This window comes from Oryctolagus cuniculus, assembly GCF_964237555.1.
Source record: "Oryctolagus cuniculus chromosome 17 unlocalized genomic scaffold, mOryCun1.1 SUPER_17_unloc_3, whole genome shotgun sequence".
Lineage (NCBI taxonomy): Eukaryota > Metazoa > Chordata > Mammalia > Lagomorpha > Leporidae > Oryctolagus > Oryctolagus cuniculus.
In genome coordinates this window covers 5,862-25,780 of record NW_027208204.1, presented here as the reverse complement: position 1 = coordinate 25,780, position 19,919 = coordinate 5,862, and the positions used below count along the sequence as shown (strand labels likewise).

Here is a 19,919-nt window from a genome sequence, read left to right as displayed (position 1 = left end):
GGGAAAGCAGTGGAAGATGGCCCAAGTCCTTGGGCCACTGCACCCATGTGGGAGACCTGGAAGAAGCTCCTGGCTCCTGGCTTCGGATCAGTTCAGCTCTGGCCATTGCAGTTATCTGGGGAAGTGAACCAAAGGATGGAAGATCCCCCCACTCTGGCTCTACCTCTCTCTGTAACTCTGTCTTTCAAATAAATAAAATAAATTTTAAAAAAATTAACTGCTGCCACTGTGTCCCACTGACACTGTGCTGGCAATGTGTCTATAAAATAGACAAATCTTAAATCTCCATTTCTAATAAAATTTATTTGAAAATTTCTCCCTTAAACCATATTGTTGAGTATAACAGCCTGCTGTGAAGTCAAATATCTGATAATGAAAATTAGAGTTCAATATATTACTACTAAGCAAGTTAGTAAGTAAACAAATAAGAAGTTGTTGTAAATTTTTAAAAAGGTTTCCACTTTTGAATGTTTATGCAATATTTCCTCAAATAACTTCAGTATTATTGACCAAATATGTAGGTTATGTTACGTATTTTTACCACCATACCTACAAAGCACAACACACTAATATATATTACCAACAGTGACCCATGGCACTGACGCGGAGGCATTTCAACCTGGAATACAGTGCCAACAACAACAACAAAAAGAAGTCTGTGTAGGGGAAGGGACTGATTCAGAGCAGCTTACCCTATGTTTCAAACGAATGCCTATCTACTCGAAGATAAACACTGACATGCCTTGGATGATGGGGCTTATGGCTGACTATGTAAATAAGCAAACTTAAACAACCCTCCCACACACACACACACACAACACATACACCCTGGTGGAAGATAATCAAAATGGCTTGAAGTGGTTTCCAAAGGAAAGGAGCTCACACTGTAACAGTAGGGTCAAACCAGCTTGGTTACTTAATTCAAGACTATAAATGCAAAAATAATTTAATGTAAGGCTACAGACACAAAAATCAGCTAACCTTTTTAATGGAAGGTAGTAATTTCAGAGCCTTAAGTAATCAATTAGTTCAGAGAAATTATACTCATACAATATATAAAAAGAGATACTGACCAGTTCTACTATCATTTGTCAAGAAGACATTTTCATCAATCAAAAATATTTCTTTCTCCTCTCAAAAGTGTCTCCACTGTGGAGATTACAACAAAAGGTCATGTTTTGTCTTTGGTTTCTGAAAAAAAAAAACAAGGTTGCACATATTGTGCTCCCTGAAATCATAACTATAAAGGTTGTGGTGCTTCTGGAACAAATACGGAAACTAGAAATAAGAACATCTGATAATGAGATTGTTAGACTAAATATAATGAGATTGTTAGACTAAATATAAGAACAGGTTACATAAAGATTCACACTATATAAGCTACAAGTAATTGTAGATAAATCAGATTCTTAAAATACTCATTTATTACCAATTTAGAACTATAAGTGATTTTTTAAAAAAACTTTCTGAGATAAGGGCCAAATTTGTCAGGTGAAACAGTTGATTGAAAGTTAAAGGAAACTTTAGAAAAGAGAGGGAAAGGACATGTGAAGAAAGAAAACTTGTTACCTACTAACTATATGTTATGTAATGGGGCCAGGGGTTCCACACAATTTATAGGTAACTACAACTGTATGACATAGGTGCTATTGAAAATGATTTTACAGATGAGGTAATTAGCAATCAGAGAGGTAGTTACCTTGCCTCAAGTTATACGTTTAGTAAGTGGTAGAGCTAAGATGTCAACTTTGTCTTATTTCTTTGTGCTTTTTCCATTTTGCTTCCCTAAATCATGTATTTATTCTTAAGAACATACAAAGTTTGTATCATATAATTATAAATTCACAACAAAAATCAGGCAACAAAATGAAGTCAGGAAAACAATGCTATCAGAAAAGGAAGCTTAATTCTAGTCCTTCCTTCCTCCTCTGCTACCTACTAAGGTATGAAACTGTGGAAAAATAATTAAAATATCTAGGCCTTAGAAATTTAAGATGGTGGCATGGAGGGGAAAGGATTCAGGTTGATCCCCCTTATCTGTAGTATAACTGCCAGATTAATTGATTCCAATCAGCTCATATCATTAAATAAAATAAAATTTTATTGTATGAGTGTGACTAGAACTCAAATTTCTGAATTTTAAATCTTGTTGTCCAAAGAAGGATTGTGTCCCACTATCACTCTCTCCTTTAATACTTTGAACTGCTGTCTATTATTTAAATGAGATGTATGACAATCTTACCTATGAATGCAAAAGGTACTAAACCAAAAAATGTGAATGATGGGAAGGTATTTCCTGCATCCTTTCAAGTTGCTGATTACTTATAAAGATACATAAAAATCTTTACTATCAAGACTTCAAATCATTTTTAAAATACACTCAGCAGTTCAAGAGAGTATAAATTGATGTGTGGCTTTTTTCTTGTTCAAGAAATAATTTAACTTCTAGATTCAAAAAGCTAAACTAACTAACTTTCAAAACTTCTCCCTGGGAAGGACCAAATGGCTGCTGAGTAAGATATTCAGGTGAACTTCTCTCAACACAGATATTAATTTGAATAGCTGTTCACAAACTAATTCACCTTCACAAAAGCCAAAGCAAGGTGACCACAGTGCCTGTGGTGCTGGCATCCCATATGGATGCTGGTTCTAGTCCCGGTTGCTCCTCTTCCAGTTCAGCTCTCTGCTGTGGCCCGGGAGGGCAGTGGAGGATGGCCCAGGTGCTTGGGCCCCTGCACCTGCATGGGAGACCAGGAAGAAGCACCTGGCTCCTGGCTTCAGATCGGCACAGCGCCGGCCATAGCAGCCTTGGGGAGTGAACCAATGGAAGGAAGACCTTTCTCTCTGTCTCTCTCTCTCACTGTCTGTAACTCTACCTGTCAAATAAAAAAAATGTATAAAAAATAAAAAAAAAATAACAAGGTAGTGAAGAAGGCAACAAGGGGCACTGTGGCACAGTGAATTAAATCACAGCTGATTTGGGAGCTTAGGTTCCTGTCTCAAGTGACTCTGCTTCCCAATCCAGTCCCTGCTAATGCAATTGGAACATCACCAGATGATGGTCCAAATGCTTGGGCCCCTGGCACCTCTGTGAGATACTGAGGGAGTTTCTGACTCCTGGCTTTGATCTAGCCCAGATCTAGCCATTGAGGCCATCAAAGGTGTGAACCAGTGGATCAAAGATCTCTCTCTCTGTCTCTGATGCTAATCCTTTCAAATCAATCAATCATTTTTCTTGTTTTTTAAGGGTAAGAAGGAAATTTTTACTACATCACCCTTCCCCAAGCTCCGAGCAGCCCAGTCTAGAGAGAAACAATTACTGCCTGGGGAAGAGGGAAGTCCAGACCTTAGACTTGAAACTCAAGACCAGGCTTGCGACTGTGAAATCCAGACTCAGAGAGGACGCCATGGTCTCTGCCTCCTGGACAGGACTCACAGACTAAGACTTTGGATCCTCCTCAGCCATGTACTCCTGCCTCAAACTCCAGCACACAGCAGGGCAAACTCCAGTCCCTGGGCAGCAGGGCAGTAAAGTGAGTTAGGACCTAGCCTTAAAGCTGCTTACCTTCAAGCAGACAGCAAAGAAGACCAACCACAAAGGAGTAGGGCAGGAAATTGAGATCAGTAGCAGTCCCACTACAGTGGCACCAGACAGACAGCAAGGCTCCTATAACTGGACCTGCATGTGCAGACAGAGACAAACCTGCCCTAACACCAGATGAAGAACTACACCCATGTAGGAACAGACAACTCTTTCTGCCTGCATCACCTTCAACCTCCTAAGGGCTTGGCACACAACTACAAGATAATGCCAACTTACTCTCAAAATGGACAGCCAAGAGATCTCCCCCATCCCTGTTCCCCGACCACAGGCAAGCGAGGAACAAGGTCCAGCCATGAGGGAGTAGGGCAATAAAGTGAGCACAGAACTGCATCACAGATCTGGAAAAACCATCGCTTGGCAGGTATTAATAGTCCCACGGTCAGTGCTTGTAGACAGAGGACCAGCCCTTGTCACAGGTGGAGACCACAGCCCCAGTGAATTAGACTTATATCCAGGCCGACATCACATGTGGTTGATTGCAGTGGTCTCAGGTAGCAAGTCCATGTCAGCAGTTGGCAGGTCATGACAAATTTGCGCTTGACCATACCCGAGTCTGCAGGCCTTTTTTTTTTTTTTTTTTTTTTTTTGCAGGCTGAAGGACTTAGGTTTGATCTAGCATTGTATCATAGGTGGCCACAAGACTGCTCATTCCAATCCTCCCTCAACCCTCAACTCCAGGCAGTACAACACAGAGAGAGTAACTGCGGTAAAAAAAAAAAAAGGCAGATGGGTATTCAGGCATTGTATGGAAGCATGGGGCTGGCACTCCAGGAACTCCTGAATCCTTGCTGGACTTAGTGCCTCTGTGACAGCAAACACATCCCTGCCAACGCGAGCACCTGAGCAACCACGTCAGACCTCAGGGCAGCATTCCTGCACCTCAGGCACAGTGGACTGAGGGTGGTACCCTTGTGGCCCTGGACTCTGCCATATGAGCTGCTACCAAGAACCATGCATTCCTCTAGGACTGAGGAGAGAACCCCATGTCCCAAATGCCACTGTCATCCTTTGCTATGAAAGAAGACATTGGGAGAGTTCACAGCATCCAAATTAAAATAAAGCCAAAATTCTTACCAGATACCCAAATACACATTTTTAGGAAAAAGTCTTTTACACAAAATCAACTGATTAAAAGTGAAAGAAGGGTCCAGTGCTGTGGCTTAGTAGGCTAAGCCTCCACCTGCAGTGCCGGCATCCCAGATGGGTGCTGGTTTGTGTCCTAGCTGCTCCTCTTTCGATCCAGCTCTCTGGTATGGCCTGGAAAAGCAGCAGAAGATGGCCCAAGTACTTGGGCCCCTGCTCCTGCATGGGGAGACCTGGAAGAAGCTCCTGGTTCCTGGCTCTGGATCAGCCCATCTCTAGTCACTGTGGCCATTTAGGGGAGTGACCACTGGATGGAAGATCTTTCTTTCTGTCTCTTCCCCTTTCTCTGTAACTTTGCCTCAAATAAACAAATCAATCTTGTGAAAGAAACAGCTATTCTGCCAGATGACAAATATCCATGTAGGAACACTGAAGTATGAAAAGGCAAGGCAGTATAACACCTCCAAAGGAACAAAGTAATGCTTGAGTAACAAATTCCAAGGAAAAGAGACTTAAAAATACCTGATATTCAAAGTAATGATTACTAGGATGCTCAAAGAGATACAAGAGAAAACACACTCTGAGATGAACAACAGCCAGAAAACAATTCATGGCTTTAATGAGAAATTCAGCAAAGATACAGAGATCTTGAAAAAGAGTCAAACAGAAATCTTGAAAATGGAGAATTCAGTGTTGAATAAAAAGTAGAGCTGAAAGCCTCAATAACAGACTAGACCAAGCTAAGAAAAAAATATTATCTGAAATTCAAGACATCTGTTGGAATAAACCAGACCCCTCTCCCCTCCAAAAAAAAAAAAAAGGATATAAAATGGAGATAGACTTTGAACTGTACAGGCCAATATTAAGAGAAATATACAAATTCTGGGGATTCCTAAGAATGAATATAAAATAGTAAGTCCCTACATTAAAAAAATGATCAGTGCCTGGTGTTGTGTCACACAGGGTTAAGCTGCCACTCATGACATGGATGTTCCATATCTGAGCACCTGTTTGAGTTCTGCCTGTTCTGCTTATGATCCGGCTCCCTGCTAGTGTGCCTATGAAAGCAGCAGGAGACGGCCCAAGTATTTAGGTCCCTGCAACTCACGTGGGAGACCTACATGCAGTCCCAGACTCCAGGCTTCAGCCTGGCCAAGCCAAGGCAGTTGCATTCATTTGGGGAATGAACCAGCAGATGGAACATCTCTTTTTCTCTCTGTCCCTCTTTTTCTGTCATTCTGCCTTTCAATAAAAAAAAGGAAGAGCAAGAAAAAAAAAGAAGTTATAAAACATACAACCTAACAATGTATATCAAGGACCTAGAAAAACAAGAATAAACCAAACCAAATGTTAGTGCAATGGAAGAATTGATAAAGATCTGAGGATGGTATTGTGATCCAGTTGGCTAAGCTACAGCTTGGGAAGCCTGCACCGCATATTGGACTGCAAGTTCCAGTCTCAGCTATTCCATTTTTTTAAAGATTTATTTATTTATTTGAGAGGTAGAGTTACAGAGCGGGGGAGATGGAGAGAAAGTTCTTTCATCTGCTGGTTCACTCCCCAAATGGCCACAATGGCCAATGGTAGGCTGTTCTGAAGCCAGGAGCCAGGAGTTTCTTCTGGGTCTCCCACACACATACATGGGCCCAAGCACTTAGGCCATCTTCCACTGCTTTTTCTGGCCATAGCAGAAAGCTGGATTGGAAGAGGAATAGCCTGGATACAAACGAGCAACCATATGAGATGGCAGTGCCACAGGCAGAGGCTTAGCCTACTATGCTACAGCACTAGCCCCAGTTATTCCACATTTAATCTAGCTCCACACTAATGCACCTTGGAAGAAGCAGATGATGACTCAAGTACTTGAGCCTCTGCCACCCATGTGTAAAACCAGGATGGAGTTCTTGGCTCCTGGCTTTGGCCTGACCCAGACCTGGATGTGGCCATTTGTGAAACCACCAGGTGAAAGCTCTCTTTCCCTCCCTCCTCCCCTCCCTCCTGTCACTCTGCCTTTCAAATAAATCAATCACTTTTTAATTGTTTTTTTTTATTTGTGTTATTTATTTGGACAGCAGAGTTGTACACAGAGGAGGAAGAGACAGAGATATCTTTCATCTGCTGGTTCACTCTGGAACCGAACATAAAGGACTAGGGTTGGGCCAGACCGAAGTCAGGATCCAGGATCTTCTGGGTCTTCCACATGGATTCTGGGGTCCAAGCACTTTGGACTCCTTCCACTGCTCTCCCAGGTGCATTAGGGAGCTAGATTGGAAGCGGGACAGCCAGAAATTGAACTGGTGCCTATACAGGATGCCGGCATTGCAGGTAGTCATTTTACCAGCTATGCCACAACACCAGCCTCTCAAATAAAAAAAAAAGAAAAAAAAAGAAAAAATTTTTTCAATTTGCTTTGGCTCTGATCTTTTTTTCTTTTCTTTTTTTTTCAAAAGATGTCTGCATTTTTTTTCATTTTTTATTTTTTTAATTTTTTTGACAGGCAGAGTGGACAGTGAGAGAGAGAGAGACAGACAGAAAGGTCTTCCTTTGCCGTTGGTTCACCCTCCAATGGCCGCCACGGCTGGCGCACTGCGGCGGGCGCACAGTGCTGATCCGATGGCAGGAGCCAGGTGCTTCTCCTGGTCTCCCATGGGGTGCAGGGCCCAAGCACTTGGGCCATCCTCCACTGCACTCCCTGGCCACAGCAGAGAGCTGGCCTGGAAGAGGGGCAACCGGGACAGAATCCAGTTCCCCGACTGGGACTAGAACCCGGTGTGCTGGCGCCGCAAGGAGGAGGATTAGCCTAGTGAGCCCCGGCGCCGGCCTCTGATCTTTTTTTCTAAGATCTTCCATCTGCGGCGCTGGCACCCCGGGTTCAAGACCCAGTCGGGGCACCAGATTCTGTCCTGGTTGCTCCTCTTCCAGTCCAGCTCTTTGCTGTGGCCCGGGAAGGCAGTGGAGGATGGCCCAAGTACTTGGGCCCTGCACCCACATGGGAGACCAGGAGGAAGCACCTGGCTCCTGGCTTTGGATCGGCATGGCGCGCCAGCCATGGTGGCCATTTTGGGGGGTGAACCAACGGAAGGAAGAGCTTTCTCTCTGTCTCTCTCTCTCACTGTCTAACTGCCTGTCCAAAAAAAAAAAAAAAAAAAAGAAAGAAAGAAAGAAAGGAAGGAAGAAGTTGAAAGAAGTTGAAGTATCCCTATTTGCAGATGATGTAACTCTTTATACAGAGTAATGTAGACTCCACCAAGAAACTATCAGAACTGATTAATTAATTCAGTAAAGCTGCAGGAAACAAAATTGAGACCTAAAAATAAGCAGTATTTTTATCATCAATAATGGGCTCACTAAGAGAGAAATTAAGAGCAATCCTATTAGCAATAGTTATAGAAAAATGAAATATCTTGAAATAAGCTTTAATTTTTAAAAATTTATTTGAGAGAGAGACACAGACAGAGACAGGCAGCTCCCATTTGCTGGTTCAATCTCTAAATGCCACAACAGAAAGGGTTAGGTCAGGCCTAAAATCCAAGAACTCAACCCAGGTCCCAGAAATGGAAGGCAAATTACTTGAGTCATTACCATTGCCTCTGAGGGTCTGGATTAGCAGGAAGCTGGAGTAAGTAGTGAAATCGGGTATTGAACACAGGCACTCCAAATGGGACACGAGTGTCTTAACAGTTTAACTGTGAGGCCAAGATCTGCCCTCCCATCACCCAGAATAAAATTTAACCAAGGACGTGAAAGACATTTACAATAAAAATTGCAAAGCACTGATGAAAGAATGTGAAGAAGACAAAAAAAAACCCACAAAGTTCTCTGTATGCAGATTAGAAAAATTAATACTAGTAGAAGTCCATGATACCTGAAGCAATTCACAGCTTCAATGTAATTACAACCAAAATGATAGACATCATTCACAGAACTAGAAAAAACAATCCTAAAATTCATATAGAAGGACTTTAAAAGAACTCAAATAGATAAAGATATCTTGAACAACAAAGTTGGAGGCATCACAACATCAGATTTCAAGACATATTATAGAGTTACTGTAATCAAAAGAGTATGGTATCAGCATAAAAACAGACATACAGACTATTGGAACAAAATAGAGATCTCAAAAATTAATCTACATACCTACAGCCAATTGCTCTTTGATAAATCTGATAAAACTCATACCAGAGAAAGGACAGTCTCTTACATAAGTGGTACTGGGAAACCTAAACCTAAATATCCATACCCACGGGGCCGCACTGTGGCTTAGCAGTGCCACCACCTGCAATGCTGGCATCCCATATGGGCACTGGTTCCAGTCCTGGCTGCTGTACTTCTGATCCAGCTCTCTCCTGTGGCCTGGAAAAGCAGTAGAAGATGGCCCAAGTTCTTGGGCCCCTACACCCATGTGGGAGACCTGGAAGAAGCTCCTGGCTCCTGGCTTTGGATCGGTGCGGCTCTGGCCATTGTGGCCATCTGGGGAGTGAACCAGCAGATGAAAGACCTCTCTCTCCCTCTGCCTCTGCCTCTCTATAACTCTGCATTTCAAGTAAAAATAAATAAATCTTTAAAATAAAATATCCATACCCAGAATCCAAAATGTCATCCCATGCCTCTCACCATAATCTAAAATCAACTCATAATGGAAGAGACATAAATGTAAGACCTGAAATTATGAAACACCTGGGGGAAAACATTGGCAAACATTATTTTTTTTAAAAAAAGACCCCAAGAGCACAGAGAGGAAAGGAGAAACAGACAAATGTGATCATCCCAAGCTAAGAAGCTTCTGTACAGCAAAAGGAACAAATCACAGCTGACAGAAAACAGTTACAAGCTGTGCATCTAACAAAGGACTATGACTCAGAACATGTACAGAACCCCAAACACCACAAAAACGGAACAATCCAGTTAACAAACAGACAAAGAATCTGAATAGATATTTCTCTGGAGAGGAAACACAAAAGAAAACAAAAGCATGAAGAAATGTTCAATATCACTAGCCTTCAGGGACATGTAAATCAAAACCACAATGAGGTTGGGAAGGGTATGGCGAGAGAGAATGGAAGGAGACTGGGTAACAGGCACCAAACACAGACAGAAGGCACTAGTTCCAGTGTTCACAGCACAGTGCTCCTGTTCCACTATAGCTCACAATAATGTATTATACACTGCACAAAGAACCGGGAGAGAGAAACTAGTAGCTACCAGAACACAGATAAGCTGAGGACATAGAAAAGCTATTTCCTGGTTTCAGGTATGCTTTGTATATGTAGTGAAATACTGTACCATAAAAGTATTGTGTGGGGAGCAACTGAGACTAGACTAAATTACTGGAACTAGGACTAATTCTATGCATCTGCTCTCCCACAATATGGCACTGGGGAGGAGCAAACAACTACGCAGCTGCCTCATCGGTTTGACTGATAAGCTGCAGGAGCTGATCCTGCTCCTGATTGGAGGAGGAGAGCAGCGTGCTCGGCGTGTGGGTAGCAGAGTTGGGATTGGTGGAAGAGGACTATAAAGGAGGAGAGAGACAACATGCACCAGGAACATCTGAGGGAACACCTGAGGAACATCTGAGCAGCCCCCGAGAGGGCCGGCGGTGTGCCGCTCCTCCGCGGAAGCGGGGAAAGCGGCGGGGGGGTGCCGCCCCTCCACGGAGGTGGAGGGGCCGGCAGCTAACCCGGGACGGCGTCGTTCCTCCGCGAGTGGGGGACTGGCAGCAAACCCGGGAAGGGCCAAGCAGACAAAAGAACAGCACAGAGTCCAGTGTCGTTCCTCCGCGAATGGGGGAGCGACAGTATTGCATGCTAATCAAAAATATTTTAATAGAATAATAATAAAAAACATTTTACCAAGGTAGTCTCTGACTCAGTGATATAGAGAGCATAACATGTTGAGAAAGGGAAGTGATTTTGGAAGCTCTCTTCAATATAAGAAATTAGACCACCACTATTTGAAGCCAAGTAACTTTTACTGTCTTTCCTTAAAAAATATCTATTATATATATAAAATATATATATAGAAACATTCCTTTTATTCTTCAATTAAAATTCTTTTGGAATATGAAATTAGTATTTCTTCAGAGTAAAACACCTGTCAGAAAGTATGAATACATTAAAAAAAAACAGGAGTCACAAACATCATGTCTTAAGAATTAAGTCTCCAGTCACCCTACTATATCAATGGTAGGATTTATTATCTAAAGACACAAAGAAGTATTTTGTGATTTTCTGGCATTCAGAAACTTTTTTATTTTCTTAGATTCAGCATCAGGGTCCCTAGCTAAATTATTATAATAGAACACTGGCTAAGACTTATAATTGATTATCATTAGTTTTTATTATTTTGTGTGTCTCTTAAAGTCAACATCACATTTAAAGATTATTACTTCAAAATTATCCCTTTGTCAAAAATCAGAGGATAATACATTTTTTCCTAACAGCACAGCTTGGGAAAATATACTCATCAATGATGCCAAGTTAAATTAAATTAAAAAATAGAGTAAACTTGGTGATAAACTACCATATATATGAATCTAGAGAAGAGGTAAATATGATTTAAAATTTATTTTAAAGCAAGATACAATAATTTGCATTCTATACTATGCCATTTCTGCAATGCCAAGATAAAGGAGTATTTTGAGTTTCTCAGAGAATGCCAAATAATTGGTCTGAGTTCAATCTAACTTAATTGTCTAATAAGGTAAGTTTACTATGGCTTTTCAACTATATAAACAGACTAAAATCTATCAATAAATGAGACAAAAATTAAATTAAATTAAATTAAAATGCAGTATGACATTATACTTTAAAGACCTTAAAAAAATTACATGAATCAAAAACCAAACAGACTTCCTAGGAACTTTTGTAGAAAGTTATAATCTAATCAAAAAGATTTGGGGAAACATAGGGTAATAAAAGAGAAGTTAACAATGTTCACCTTCAATTAATTTCATAGGTCACTGTTATACCATCTAATAAGATAACTAAAAACATGCAAGCAGCTGGTACTGCAGCTAGACAGATTAATGTAATAGTCTGTAGTCATCTGGGCTGGCAAGGGCTCGCCTCTTTTGGCAAGGAGGTCAGTTGCCCTTGGGAAGGGGGTGGAGGATGGAGAAACAACATTCCTTCCACCATGTGGCCATGTGTGCTCCATTCCCTAAGTTAAACATCCACTGCAGCACACACAGGAAACTCTCTCTTCTTTCACATCTGGCAGTTTTCTCTCACATGTAACTTGACAAAAAACATATAACATTGGTCTATAAAACCTGTAAGATGTAATGCATAAAACTAGTAATATATTCTCATAACACATCACTGCAAATTAGTTGGAAGCCAAATACTTAAATTTAAACCAACACTTCCAAAACAAGATGTGGCCTAAAACCATTCAGGCATCATATAACCCCATACAAGTGTCTCAGGAGTTAAATCCATTTGTTTTCTACCTCTCTGAATCAATGAAGAAAACCACTAAGAAATACAAATCATTGTAAAACCTCATAGGCCATAAAAATAAATCTGTGAGTATTAGACATATGAAGCTGTAGTTAGTGTCCATAGATTTAAGTTCCATAATTTATTTGTTATAGTTCCAGATATCACTTCTTTTTTTTTTTTTTTTTTTTGACAGGCAGAGTTAGGGTCTTCCTTCCATTGGTTCACCCCCGAAATGGCTGCTAAGGCCAGCGCACTGCGCCAGTCCAAAGCCAGGAGCCAGGTGCTCCCTCCTGGTCTCCTATGTGGGTGCAGAGCCCAACCACTTGGGCCATCCTCCACTGCCTTCCTGGGCCACAGCAGAGAGCTGGAAGAGGAATAACTGGGACAGAATTGGCGCCCCAACAGGGACTAGAACCCGGGGTGCCAGCGCCACAGGCGGAGGATTAGCCTAGTGAGCCACGGAACAGGCCCTGCATTTAGATTTTCAAGAGGCTTTGTTTTACATGTTTTACCCCATATTTAAAAGTTGTGGGAAGGAAGCAGATCAGACAATATAATGCACTTTTTACAGATGAGAAACTAGCTCGTTACCCTGGACATAAGCTCTAGTATGTCAGTGGTAGGCTTAAGGCCTGAGCTGTCTGATTATGAAGAAAGGTTAGGATTTCTGAGGCAGTCTAAATAGTTGTTACACAAAAGGACTTCTGAACACTGGAAAATTTATATATTTCTTAATAACCTGTTACTAGCTAGTTTAAAAGAGCTATAATGGCAACAGAAAAATAATTTTCATCTTCTGAAGCAAATTTTACTAATAATTCTGTGGCTATTTTAATGTGACACTGCTACATTTTTCTAGGTTTTGTCTATTAATATTAATAAGAAAATATACACCAGCACTGTGCTTCTATGAATGCTACATTTAACCCAAGTGCCAAATTCACAATTAAGCTTATTACATTATAAGAGCTACTGCCTACTGGGTAGAAAAATATTAATTTCACACTTTAAATACTATAAAACTATTTGACAGCAGTGTTGGCCTGCCAACTGAATCCTTTCCTGTTTGAGCTGTAACAGCCCTATTGGCTGAAGAGCCCTAAAAGGGCATTAACAAACAGCTCTTAATTCAATCACATTTGCATTTTAACCTTTCGTAGGTACTCCGAAAGAAGTCTTTAGTACTGTAAAAGATATATGGGAAAAACAAAAAAAAACAAATTATAATAAAGGTTAATACTACATGTACATTTGTTCTAATTAGTGTGCTGTAGGATAGGAGGGCAACAGATATCTGATGTAAGCTCATTTACAAGAATTTGGGTTATTACATTTTCTGATACTCATTATTTCTGCAGATAATCACATATCACAGTAATATTATCACATTTTAAAAGCACAAGTCCTAGTTCCTTGCTATTTATTCTAAGATTAGAATCCTCTAAGATATTGGATCTTATACATTATCCTGTAATATTGTATATCTCTGTATTTACTACCTACCTTCAAGAATTAAAAGTCTCTTCAGAGTCCAAAGCAGAACTTGGTTCTTCTTCCATTTTTATTAGAATCTCCTGGAAAAAAAATTAAAAACACACTAAAATAATGGAGATTGCAAAGCAATGTTTCAGTTGAATAGCTGTGTAACAGTTCTATGCAGTATATTAGCCAAAAATAAAATGTCCCCTTGCCCCTTCCCTAAATTATCTTTTGTTCTTCTTTTAGGAAAAATACTCATCTTGCAGCCACAAGCACCCCAATTTGCATAATAATGCCATCAATGTAATTACTAAGAAGAATAAATGAAGTATAATACAGGTTTTTTCCTTAAAAATTTATACATTTACAAAAATTTATACTTTTTATAAATTATATATATAAATTTATACATTTATAGAAATTGAGGCAGAGGTGAACAGAAAGCAGATTTGGTAGAATAAAAATACTTTTACTAAAGAAACTTAAAATGCTAATCAATGCCAATATAATATATAATATATAATATATATTAAGTATAAATATAAGTTCTCAAAATGCATATTTCAAAGTTTAGTTATGAAACAATAGTTTCCCATGATTAAACAGATCATTCGTTCTTCAAAAAAATTATAAAACTGACAGAAAATCCTAAAATGCATAAACCACTTAGTTACATGCTAGCATTTTCATAAAAGGGAGTTTTCTGTTGGTGACCAAGTCTCCATGCTAACAGCTGGGACAGCCAAAGAAAAAACTCAGGAGAGAACAGACCCGGAAGGTTTTCCAGCTCCCATTTCTCCACCTGCTAGAAATTGAGGAGGCAGAGATGAACAGAAAGCAGATTTGGTAGGCGGTGGCCAGAAACAGATTTTAGGGCGGCAGGGGCGGCGTGAGGGCCGCGTCCACAAGTCAAGGGCAGCTGAGGGGCCGGGCGGGCCGAGCGCAGAGCCGCCCGCTCCCGCGCCCGCGCCCGCGCCTCCTGTCTGTCCTCTGGCAGCTTCCTGAGCCGCCGAGGCCGGCATCCTGCGCTGGGCTGGCGCCCTTCAGGTACAGGATCCCGCAGTCCTCGGCCACCAGGACTCCAGGCTGCCGACGACGGAGCTGTGCGGGGCAGCGGGTCGGGGTCAGGGCGGCGCGCCCAGCCCGGCCCGGGCCTCCCCCGCGGGCCTCGGGGATCCGGGGGTCCCCGCTCGGGCGAGGCGCGGGGCTCGGAGGAGGGGGCGGGCGCTGGGGAGGGGCGGGGGCGCTGGGGAGGGGGCCGCGGGCGCTGGGGAGGGGCGGGGGCTCTGGGGAGGGGGCCGCGGGCGCTGGGGAGGGGTTGGGGGGTCTCTGAGGAGGGGGCCACGGGCTCTGGGGAGGGGGCGCGGGCGCTAGGGAGGGGCGGGGGCTCTGGGGAGGGGGTTGTGGGGCTCTGAGGAGGGGGCCACGAGCTCTGGGGAGGGGGCCGGGGACTCTGAGGAGGGGGCGCGGGGCGCTGGGGAGGGGCCGCGGGCGCTGGGGAGGGGCGGGGGACTCCGAGGAGGGGGCCGCGTGCCCTGGTGAGGGGCGGGGGCTTCGGGGAGGGGGCCGCGGGCGCTGGGGAGGGGCTGGGGGGCTCTGGGGAGGGGGCCGGGGACTCTGAGGAGGGGCCGCGGGCTGTGGGGAGGGGGCGCGGGGCGCTGGGGAGGGGGCGCGGGGCTCTGAGGAGGGGGCGCGGGGCGCTGGGGAGGGGCCGCGGGCTGTGGGGAGGGCGGGGGGCTCTGGGGAGGGGGCGCGGGGCTCAAGGCGGGGTCGTGGACTCTGGAGGGGGCGCTGGGGAGGGGCGGGGGGGCTCTGGGGAGGGGGCGCGGGGCGCTGGGGAGGGGCGGGGGCTCTGGAGGGGGCGCAGGGCTCTGAGAGGGGGCCGGGGGCGCTGGGGAGAGGCCGCGGGCGCTGGGGAGGGGCCGCGGGCTGTGGGGAGGGGCGGGGGCCGTGTTGCAGCCCCTCGGGCCCCCACAGGACCGGTCTGGCGATGGCTATGGTGACGGTGATGGTGTTCACGGTATTGGTGGTGATGATGATGATGGTGTTGATGGTGTTGGTGATGGACGTGTGTGGTGTGGCGGCTGCGGAGCCCCGGCGCCCAGGGAAGGCCCAGAGTGGGCCAGCAGGGGGAGCCTGGGCGAGCGATGGTCCCCGCCCGCCCCGCCTCCCGCCCGGCTTCCCGCCCGCCCCGCCTCCCGCCCACCCTCCCCGCCCCGCCTCCTGCCCGCCCTGCCCGTCCTGGCCCCTCCCCGCCCCCCGCCTGCCCTGCCTCCAGCCCGCCCTGCCCTCCTGGCCCCTCCCCGCCTCCAGCCCGCCCTGCCCTCCTGGCCCCTCCCCGCCCGCTCACAGGAAGAGGTTCTCCAGGACATAGTGGTAGTCCGGGCAGCTGCTGTCCTGGAGGAAGCTGGCGGCATAGACGATGATGGCGTTGAGGCCCTCGCTGTAGTAGCCTGTGAGGGCAGCCATCGCTGGGCTCTGAGCCACACAGGGGCACGGAGGGTCTTCCGGGTCTAACCTCCAGGATGACCACGGGTGCCCGAGGGGGTCTCACCTCCGTGGGTGATCACGGGTACCCAGGGAGGGGGGTCTCACCTCCGTGGGTGACCACAGGTAACCGGAGGGGTCTCACCTCCATGGGTGACCACGGATACGGGGGGGGGGTCTGACCTCTGTGGGTACGGGGGGATCTCCCCTCCGTGGGTGACCACGTGGTAACTGGGGGGCCTCCCCTCCATGGGTGACCACAGGTAACAGGGGGGTGCCAAACCTCCGTGGGTGACCACGGATACCCGGGGGGGTCTGACCTCTGTGGGTAAGCACTGGTATGGGGGGGCTCTCCCCTCCGTGGGTGACCACGTGGTAACTGGGGGGCCTCCCCTCCATGGGTGACCACAGGTAACCAGGGGGGCCTCACCTCCGTGGGTGACCACGGGTACCCGGGGGGGGTCTGAACTCTGTGGGCAACCACGGGTACTAGGGTAGGGTCTCACCTCCGTAGGTGAGCACTGGTACGGGGGGGGGGGATCTCCCCTCCGTGCGTGACCACGTGGTAACGGGGGGGCCTCACCTCTGTGGGTGACCACCTTCATGTGCGGCCGGATCATGTGCAGGTCGATGCTGTGCTCCTGCTCCCTGATGATGACCGTGGGCCACAGGCCCCGTTGGCCGCACCGCTGTCCTCTGCCGCGGTGTCCCCAAACAGATCTGCGCTGTCCCCAGGCATGTTCTTGGCGGTGGCTACCGGGGTGTCACCTGGAAGAAGCACCCCTGGGGCTGGACGCGTCGGCCTCTCACAGCTGCCTTCATTCTCCCGACCTGGCTGCCTGTCCCTTTACAGGACCTGGCTCAAGTGCCACCTCCTCCAGAAAGCCGTCTGTGATTGCACCTCCCGTACACTTGACTCCTAACACTTCCTGGGTCTCTTCCCCTTTAACTGAAGCGAACAGCCAGAGGCCCAGGGGGTCACGGTGGGCTGCTCCATGTCCCCCACCCCTCAGCAGAGCGGGCAGCAGGGTGGGAACTGGGGTCCACAGCTGTGCCATGGAAGACACAGTGCTGGGGGCGGAAGTCAGACCCAGCTCCCTTCCGGGTCACTCTCCAGGCCTGCAGTGCTGGGGCGGCAGCGCCATCCGGGTCTCTCCGTGCTGGGCCAGAGCGCCCAAGCCACCCCTGCAGCCGGAGTCCGGAGCAGAGCTGGGGATGGAACCCAGGATCTGATGGGGGGAGCGGGCGTCCTCCCGGCCTGCCCTGGGGTCCCGCACACAGCGCTCCCCTCTCGGGCTCCCCGCTGAGCTCCGACCTGAGCGCTGGGTGCCGCGTCCTGTGGGGACCTCTGGGCCCGTGTTTGGTGTGGGGATGGAGACCAGGGCATCCCGGGTCAGACTGCGCCCCGACCAGAGACCCAGGGCTTCTCCCGCCTGCTGGACGCGGGTCTGAGAGCGCGTGACCCGCCGTGCAGTCCGCACCCGCTCTCTAGGGCTGCCCGGGTGCTGAGGGCCGGGCCCCTGACCACCGGTGTCCGGGTGAGCCCGCAGAACCCTGCAGTCTTGGGGGCGGGAATCTCCACGTTTCCAGAAACGCACACGGGGACGTGGGTGCCGACGGTGATCCCGACTGGCCCGCGCCCCGCGCTGCACTGTCCCCCAAGTCCCCTCCACCCGAGACCTCAGCGTTTTCCAGAAGGCCACGCAGGTGGAGGCGGACACTGGAGCCACTGGGGCGCACCAGGAACAGCGGGCGCCGTGTAAGGACGGACAAGTGTACGTGGCCCTCAGTGACATCTGGAATGCTCCCTGGCTTCAGGGCTCGGCGAGATCGTGAAACACCCGACAGTCAGAACCAAAATGTCATTGTGGTTGTCACTGTAGCCGTGAGCTTCGGTGAGGCTTTGCCCCTGTGCTTCGCCGGGTTTGCAGGGTCGAGAAGGGGAGGGGAGAATCGTCATGAATTGATGAAGACGCTGACACTGGACGAAACAGACACGGACTCGGCTTCGCCTTCCTCCTTGTCCTCACCGGCACTGGGCAAGCAGGCACTCAGAAACAGGCTGTGCCAAGGGAATCCTGCTTCCTGTAAGGAGCCCTGGGATTCTCCATGTTTGAGAACACCGAGTATTAATCTGCAGGCACAGGGACCCATTCCTGGGGAGGCCTTGGTGCCCGCGTTGGCGACCCTGCTGGGCGGCCGGGGTCCCTGTCAGAGGCCGGCCCCGCCTTCTGCTGCTGTGGATCTGGGGGCTCGGGGGTCGACGCCTGGCTGCGCCTGAGCCCCCGCAGCGGTGGGGAGCGGTGGGGAGTGAACGACAGCCAGCGCTCCCGCCTTCTGCCTCTCAGATCCGCCCCTCCGGGCGCCCACCGCCATCCTGCCCTCAGTTCCTCCACCGCTGGGTCCCGAGCGCTCCCGGGCCTCGCTCAGCTGCTCTGCAGCAGGCACAGGGTTTGCCGGGCCATGCGTCGCCGGTTGGAATAGCGGACAGCAGGCTGACCCGTCCATTCCGACACCTGTCACTGGCCACACAGCGGCCCAGGCAGGCGGCGGGACTCCGGCGACAGGAGCATCACGTGTGACAGAAGACATCACGTGACGCAAAGTAAAAGAAGCCCTGAGTATTTTCCTTCTACTCGGAATCCCTGCCTGGTTGACCCTGCCGCACTCCCAGGAAGACCCTTGGGCCGTCCCTGAATGTGCTCACCTGACCTGTCAGGACACGGCCATGCGGGGTGGCCGCTGCGGCCTCCGTCTCCACAGGAAACACAGCCCACACCACCGGGCCTTCCCCACGCCCACTCCCCTTCCTCACAGCCCCGCGCCTTCCCCATGCCCCCTCCCCTTCCCCCATGCCCTCTCCCCTTCCCGTGGCCCCCTCCCTTCCCCACATCCCCTCCCCTTCCCCATGGCCCCTTCGCCTCCCCCACAGCCCCCAATTTCCACAGCCCCCTCCCCTTCCCCCTCGCCCTCCTCACTTTCCCCTGCCCCTTCACCTTCCCCACAGCCTTGGGGCAGGGGTTCTTTTCCTACAAGTCCCTTGTCTTGTAGACTGAACCCACTTTTTACACTAAAATCTCTTCATTTTCTTGCAAACACTCAAGCAGCAGAACTGCAAGGGCATGGGTAAGGTTTCCCACCAGCAGGCCCCCCCCAGCCCTGAGGAACCAGGAGCAGGATTTTGGATGTTGAGTGTACAGGGCCTGGTATACGAGAGAGATCCAAAGACGGGGCTTGTTGCCAGCCTTGATCCTGTCTGCACTTGCTGTCTTCATAACCTGTGGGTGCGAGTTAACTCACTAAAGATTTCTTTATAACACCTATGAATTATAGTTTTGGAGGTGTAACCAAATGTGTACATACTAACTGAATTAATTTATGGGAAACAGTTAAAACAATTACAGATACAGTCAGTCAAAGAGGGGGCAGTGGTTCAGTCGCTGCCTGTGACCCTCATCTACATGGGCACCGTTCAGGGTCCTGGCTGCTCCACTTCTGATTCCACTCTCTGCTGCTACACCTGGGGAAGGCAGCGGAGGGTGGCCCAGTGCCTGGGCCCCTGCCGCCCCTGTGGGAGCCACGGATGGAGTCCTGTCTCCTGGCTCCAGCCTGACACAACCCTGGCTGCTGAAGCCACTTGGATGGAAGACCTCTCTCTCCCATTCATATTCACTCATTCTTTCTCTCCCTCTCTCCCTCCCCCTCTCTCTTTCCTTCCCTCCCTCCCTCTCCCCCTCCCTCTCCCAGTTGTAACTCTGCCTTTCAAATAAATATTAAAAAGTAAAAACGAAATATTGAGCTGGTTATATAGAGTGCACGAA

At 47.8% G+C, this 19,919-nt stretch overlaps 1 long non-coding RNA gene across 2 annotated transcripts in view; it reads right to left on the bottom strand.

Annotated features, from left to right (window-relative positions):
• The window catches only part of LOC127489400 (uncharacterized), a 51,361-nt gene extending 33,634 nt beyond the window's left edge, over positions 1-17,727 (bottom strand). The window contains exons 1-4 of one of the 2 annotated variants that reach the window (XR_011385791.1): positions 16,682-17,727; positions 15,962-16,064; positions 13,636-13,706; positions 1,074-1,191 (exon numbers count right to left, since the gene is read on the bottom strand). This is a non-coding gene — a long non-coding RNA (uncharacterized lncRNA). The remainder of the gene's footprint in view (positions 1-1,073; positions 1,192-13,635; positions 13,707-15,961; positions 16,065-16,681) is intronic. The other variant, XR_011385792.1, reaches the window with a different exon arrangement.
• Positions 17,728-19,919: the final 2,192 nt, after the last annotated feature.